A 7,073-nucleotide genomic window follows, 5' to 3' on the forward strand; every position below is an offset into this window, starting at 1 on the left:
GTGTGTGTGTATGTGTGTGTGTGTGTGTGTGTGTGTGTGTGTGTGTATGTGTGTGTTAGTCAATTTTTCATTGGTATAAAGAAATTCCTAACACAGGCAACTTAGGAAGTGAAAAAATTACTTAGCTTATAGTTTTGTACACTGGAGGCCAAATGCCATAGCTCGGGGTTGGCAAGGGCTGCCTTTTGGCTGCATCACCACATGGTACAGACAGCAGGTAGAGAGTGTACAAGAATAATCATGTGATCATATCTCCACCTAGGAGCAGGAAGGATAAGATGAGCCAGGCTTCCTCCTATATTAGCAATTTTCTCAAGGGAATTCAAACAGTTACACCAGGACTGAACATAGACCTCTCTCTCTCTCTCTCTCTCTCTCTCTCTCTCTCTCTCTCTCTCTCTCTCCCCCCAGTCTTCTAATTTTTAAATAAATTTTCCTTATTCCTGAGAACTGCATACATGTACAGAATGAAACGTGATCATATCTCCCTCCATTCCTCCCTCTGTCTCCCTCCATGCCCTCCCCCAGTGTTGACAACCCACTAAGTGCGACTACTGCTGCCCATATGTGCAAGGATGTGGAGCCGTCCCTGGAGCGGTGTACCACTTCTTTTTTTTTTTTTTAATTTTTATTTTGCAATACAATTCAGTTCTACATATCAGCCACAGATTCCCTTGTTCTCCCCCCTCCCGTCCCCCTCACCTTCCCCCCAGCCCACCCCCTATTCCCACCTCCTCCAGGGCAAAGCCTCCCCCGCGGACTAAGATCAACCTGGTAGACTCAGTCCAGGTAGGTCCAGTCCCCTCCTCCCAGGCCGAGCCAAGCGATCCTGCATAGGCCCCAGGTTTCAAACAGCCAACTCATGCAATGAGCACAGGACCCGGTCCCACTGCCTGGATGTCTCCCAAACAGATCAGGCCAATCAACTGTCTCACCCATTCAGAGGGCCTGATCCAGTTGGTGACCCCTCAGCCATTGGTTCATAGTTCATATGTTTCCATTCGTTTGGCTATTTGTCCCTGTGCTTTATCCAACCTTGGTCTCAACAATTCTCACTCATATAAACCCTCCTCATTCTCGCTAATTGGACTCCCAGAGATCCACCTGGGGCCTAGCCATGGATCTCTGCATCCAGATCCCTCAGTAGTTGGATGGGGTTTCTAGCACGACAATTAGGGTGTTTGGCCATCCCATCACCAGAGTAGGTCAGTTCGGGCTGTATCTCGACCATTGCCAGCAGCACTTCTTAAAGTACATAGCACATCCCAGTACCGCCACCCTAGAGACCAAACTTTCACATGAACTCTCATGCAATACAAAATTGACTCAGAGCCAACCATAATAGTTATCTTATTTAACTTTTTCTTTGAATCAGGTGTTTCATTATTGCACTCATGGTCATAAAACTCCAGCCTTTGAAGTGTTTGGCATTATGTTATTTCTAAATTATCCCACACATATGATTTGATTTTATCTCTATAAGGAATTCTCTAATAAAATAATGTGTGGTTTCATTTCTCATCTTCCTGCTTTGAGCAAGCATATTTCTCATTTGTCCCAAATTTATCTCTAAGAAAAATCAAAACAGGAAGGCTATCTTGCTCAAAGCAAATAACGTGATGGGAGTGCGTTGTCATGGGCAACATGTTACTTGCAGTTCTTTCTTTGTGACCCTGATGATGCAAGAATCAGACCTGAATTCTGGTCAGGAACATTAATACTTTTGATGAAAGCAAAGGGTCACCTGTTTAGTATGCTGACTGGTAAACAATCATTAGACTATAAATGACTGAAGAAGCAAAATTATATATATTTTTTATAGTTATGTAATACAAGAAGACCTCAGCAAAACCATTGCTATGATAGAATGGAATTGCATGGTCACAACTACCGATTTCACCTTCAATTAAGCCAGAGATTATTATTATTTTGTATGACAATTAACTTTACTAAAGCTTTACTGAAATAAAACTATAATACACATTTATAAGTTTGTTTTTTTTTTTAAAGAATTTGCAGTTGTAAGTTCTACCTTAGATCCTGTTTCATTGGGTGTCAAGTCCATCCTGGGAGAAGCTTAGAGATTACTCATCACATAATTTATGTATCTTAGTTCATTTCCCTTTCCTTTGACTTTCCAATGGAAGAACGCATCACAGGGCTCTGCCAGTGCCACCATGATGCCCAGTATTCTGCTACACCTCACCTTTACTAAGTCTCCTTCAGCAGAGGGAGCTGCCTGAATCCTGGTGGTTATTTCCTCCTTGTTAAGAAATTGATTTTTAAGTTAACATACAAACTAATGGGCTTCATTGTGATCTCTGTGTGTCTTTATGCCTTGTTCTTTTTCATCATTATCTCCTTTTTGACATTTGCTCATCTTCCCTAACCCTGTTCTTCTATGAAATTACAACGTAACTATGTGTCCAAGCTAGGCATCATAAAGTTATTTTAATTTCTCTTCTTTCATATTTAGAACATTTCTAGCATGGTATGTCCATTCAGCTTCTGTTGGATCTTCTAGGCAGAGCCTTCCCTCTGGACTGCCTTAGAGCCAACAGTTCTCATGTCTCATATTTATCACCGAGTAGATATTAGTCAGGTGGTTGGTGAAATAAGTGACTATTAATTGGGTCTTGAGTCCCTGTAATTACAACACTTGAGCAATTGGAAGTCTAAGGTAGGAAGATTGAGGGTTTGAGACCAGCATGGGCTATATTGTAAGTTCTGGCCAACCTAGCCTAGGCTAAGATAGGCAAAGGCAAAAGTGGGACACTGACTAAGGTTTTTAAAGGCTGAGTGAATATATATTTCCTGTCTCATGCCCGTAATCCCAACATTCCAAAGGCTGAGGGAAGAGGACAGTATGTTGAAGGCCAACCTGAACTGTGTAGCTAAGTTCAGATCAACCTAGGATGCCTAGCAAAGCCCTATCTTAAAAAAGAAAAGCCACAGAAAGAAATGAAGGAACATGTCTTTGTTTCCTCACACTGATGCCTAAGTTAACATTTTAAAAATATTTTCCTTTAAAGTATTACATAATCCCCTATGTCCTCCAGGACAAAGATAACATTCTGAGCACCTATTACATAAAGGCATCAAAATGTGTCCATATACAGAGGTAAGAAAGATGGAATCCTTTACATTCAAGGACATCTAACAGGAAAAAAAAAGTATAATACAATAATGTAACTGTTAGGGTCTGAGAGAAGTCCCACCAGTGCACATATGCAGTCAGCAAGAGCATTTATTAAAATTCCCAACATGTTGAAGTCTAACCATCTGACAAAATGGCAAATAGCGACCCCAAGAGAAGCTCGTAGGCTCCTTTTAAGCAGAGTTAGGGGAATTCCAAGGGAAAGAGATTAGTCTGGGACCCAATTGGTGGGTTTAAACAAAAAAGTTCACAGGATTGATAGGTGGCTCTAGTGGTTAGGGACTTTCCCGCAGCTGGGTAGGGAGAGCTATCGTTAGTTCACAGAAGGCTGTGGGCACCTGCTGATTGGTTGCCCCTGAGTTGTGGTCTCCCTGAGAACTGCTTGCTCAGCTCCCACCAGCCCCCATAAACTGAAACTAAGGCCTGGTCCCTAGCAGGGGCTATTAGAAACCTGCCATAGCTCTGGTCTTGGCTCCCTAGCCCTCTCAGTAACAGATGATATAATGTCATCATAACATGCAATGGAGTAGTGGTAGTGCAATGTGCAAAATGCAGAATGACCAATTCTACATAGTGTCACCAAAGAAGGATAGATATTTTTCACTATTTGTTGTAGAATAGATGTAGATGTAACCAACCATCTTATTAAATAAGAAACACAGAACCAATGCAAAGAAGAAAGCCAAGAGGTCAGAGCTAAGAGCCTTATCCACCTGCTGCAGCTAGCCTCTTCAGCCAAGAGACCTACTTCCTGTGTTTTTGTCTTTATATAGAGTTTCTGTTCTGCCTTCTCATTGGTTGTAAACCCAACCACATGACTGCCTCGTCACTGCCTGTCTGTACAGACCTCCAGGTCTTCTATGGTTGGTATTGAGATTAAAGGCATGTGTCTCCAATGCTGGCTGTATCCTTGAACACACACAGATCTACCTAGCTCTGCCTACCAAGTGCTGGGATTAAAGGTGTGCACCACCACCACCCAGCTTTTGCTATGGCTCTAATAGCTCTGACCCCCGGGCAACTTTATTTATTAACATACAAATCACATTTTAGTACAAATAAAATATCACTATAAATAGATATGTTTTTTCCAAGTAAACAAATGAGAGAAGACTTCCATGCCCGGGGGGAGGAGAGTGCAAGCTTTGATGCCTGAGTAAGTATTGCTTCTTTAGAAACCTTACGTTACTGAACACTCACTAGGGACATATAAAAGTATTAGATGATACATATATCAGTTATTCTCACACTTAGCACAGACTTACTTCTCAATAAATATTTGTTAGGCAAATTATTATGTTCCTCATTTACATATAAAGGGTTATGATGTTGGAGAGTATAGAAATAGTTGTAAAAAATATATTATAATATATAATAATTTACATGTGCACACTCAAGAGATTCTGATTAGAAGTAGGAATCTCAGAAGCGCCCATGCCCTCATGTAAACATGGGAAGTGGGAACCATGGTAGTATCTCATTGAATGGTAGAAGTTTCTCTTTAAGAAGGGAAATCCCTTGATGAGTCAATGCAAGAATGTCTAGGTCTAGAAATATGTGACTCTACCCTTGAAAAAGAGGGACCAGGGTCCTAGGACCATCATCAACATGGAGGATAACCCAATCTTTTTTGACAGAATTAGCAAAGTGATCATAACGGGAAATATGTTCTGGAGGCACTAATTTCAGAGTAGAAAAGGGCCCTCTGTAGCTAGAGTTTTCCTGCCTTGCCCACAGTCAGGACAAATCTTTGTCAACCACCAGTCCCACAGCTGCTCAGACCCAACCAAGTAAACACAGAGACTTATATTGCTTACAAACTGTATGGCCATGGCAGGCTTCTTGCTAACTGTTCTTATAGCTTAAATTAATCCATTTCCATAAATCTATACCTTGCCACATGACTTGTGGCTTACCGGCATCTTCACATGCTGCTTGTCATGGTGGCAGCTGGCAGTGACTCCTCCTCAGCCTTCTACTTCCCAGAATTCTCTTCTCTGTTAGTCCCGCCTATACTTCCTGCCTGGCCACTGGCCAATCAGTGTTTTATTTATTGACCAATCAGAGCACACATTTGACATACAGACCATCCCACAGCAGCCCTCCCTTAAATAAAACAGTATCATCTATCAGAATTCAGCTCAGGGCTGAGGTGTACCTATTCTGAGATAGGATCTACAACATTGTCTCAAAGTTCTGTTTGCTCAAAAGATGCTGTCAGTCAATGCTGCTTAAACCACACTTTAAGCTAAAGAGCAAGCTCAGTTGGTTAAGTGCTTTCCACATAGGCATGCAGACCTGAGACTGATCTGCACAATGTGCCCCTGTCATCTCAATTCTCGGGAGGCAGCAATAGCCAGATCTCTGGGGGCTCCTTGGCCAGCCATTTCAGCCTAGCCAGCAAGCTCTCAGCCAATTAGGGGCCTTACCTCAATAAACAAGGTAGTCAGCTCCTGTGGACTAATACCCAAGGCTGACCTCTGGCTACTTTATGTATATGCATAGCACACACATATACCAAGACCTGCACACACACACACACACACACACACACACACACACACACACACACTAAATAAAAATTAGAGAACATTTTATCACTTTGTGAATTTCCAGGGATCCTAACAGCCTTCATGTGGTATTCCTAGAAAATAAGTTTATTTTCATTTTGAAAATCTGTATGAAGTATCTAAGAACTATTCTGGACGCTATATCCAACAATTTCAGTTAATAGTTGCTAGTTTAACTACCATGTTGTGACAAAAATACTAACATTCATCAAATATTGTATTTGTTTCTCAACACCTCCACCTCTTTACACCCATAAAAAGACTAATTTTGGCCAGGAAAATGAATTCAGAAGATTCTATGCATGATCATCTGGTTTCTGTAGCTAGAGTTTTCCTGCCTGGCCCATGGTCAGAGCAAATCTCTCTCACCTGCCAGTCCCACAGCCATTCAGACCCAACCAAGTAAACATAGAGACTTATATTGCTTACAAACTGTATGGCCATGGCAGGCTTCTTGCTAACTGTTCTTACAGCTTAAATTAATCCATTTCCATAAATCTATACCTTGCCACATGGCTCGTGGCTTACCGGCATCTTCACATGCGGCTTGTCATGGTGGCGGCTGGCAGTGTCTCTCTCACCCAGCTTCCTGTTCTCTCAATTCTCCTCTCTGTTAGTCCCGCCTATACTTCCTGCCTGGCCACTGGCTAATCAGTGATTTATTTATTGACCAATCAGCAACACATTTGACATACAGACCATCCCACAGCAGGTTTTTCTGACACTAAGTGTGAAGGGACATCCCCATCCTAGATGGTACCACTATAAAGTATGAAGCCTCCATTAACCTAGGTACAGAGCCCTGTCAGGGATGATCACATGACAGAGGAGGCAGTGAGAAATATGTGGCTTATGTAAGATCACTAAGATTTGTCAACAGCATAACCCAGGCTAGCCTGATTATTACATACTACTCAATTGTTGGGTTTCATTTCAGCTATTCTTAAAATATCTCAATAGATACTTATTGAGTAGCTATACTCTACTCAGTATGTCAAATGAATCATTTAGAACTGGTGCCCTAATGCAGTGTATAACAAAATTAGGAAAATCATAATTATTGTCAATAATAACAACCATGAAGTACAATAAGCTTTGACAAGTATAACAGATACCACCATGACAATCTTAAGAACATCGCTGTTTGTAGTCATTCTTTTCTGAATGACAAGATTGGAATATGTTTACCTTAGCTAGGAACAAATGATTTATTTGCATTTAAGTCTTCTCACTTCCAATTACTTACAATGTGCACCTTTGTGGAAAAGACACCCACAATTTTAACAATTCTACAGTAAAGTGAATGAAGAAGTAAACAGTTGCAATCCAGCCACCGGCCACTGTCA

The sequence above is a fragment of the Peromyscus eremicus genome, chromosome 2, assembly GCF_949786415.1.
Source record: "Peromyscus eremicus chromosome 2, PerEre_H2_v1, whole genome shotgun sequence".
Classification (NCBI taxonomy): Eukaryota; Metazoa; Chordata; class Mammalia; order Rodentia; family Cricetidae; genus Peromyscus; species Peromyscus eremicus.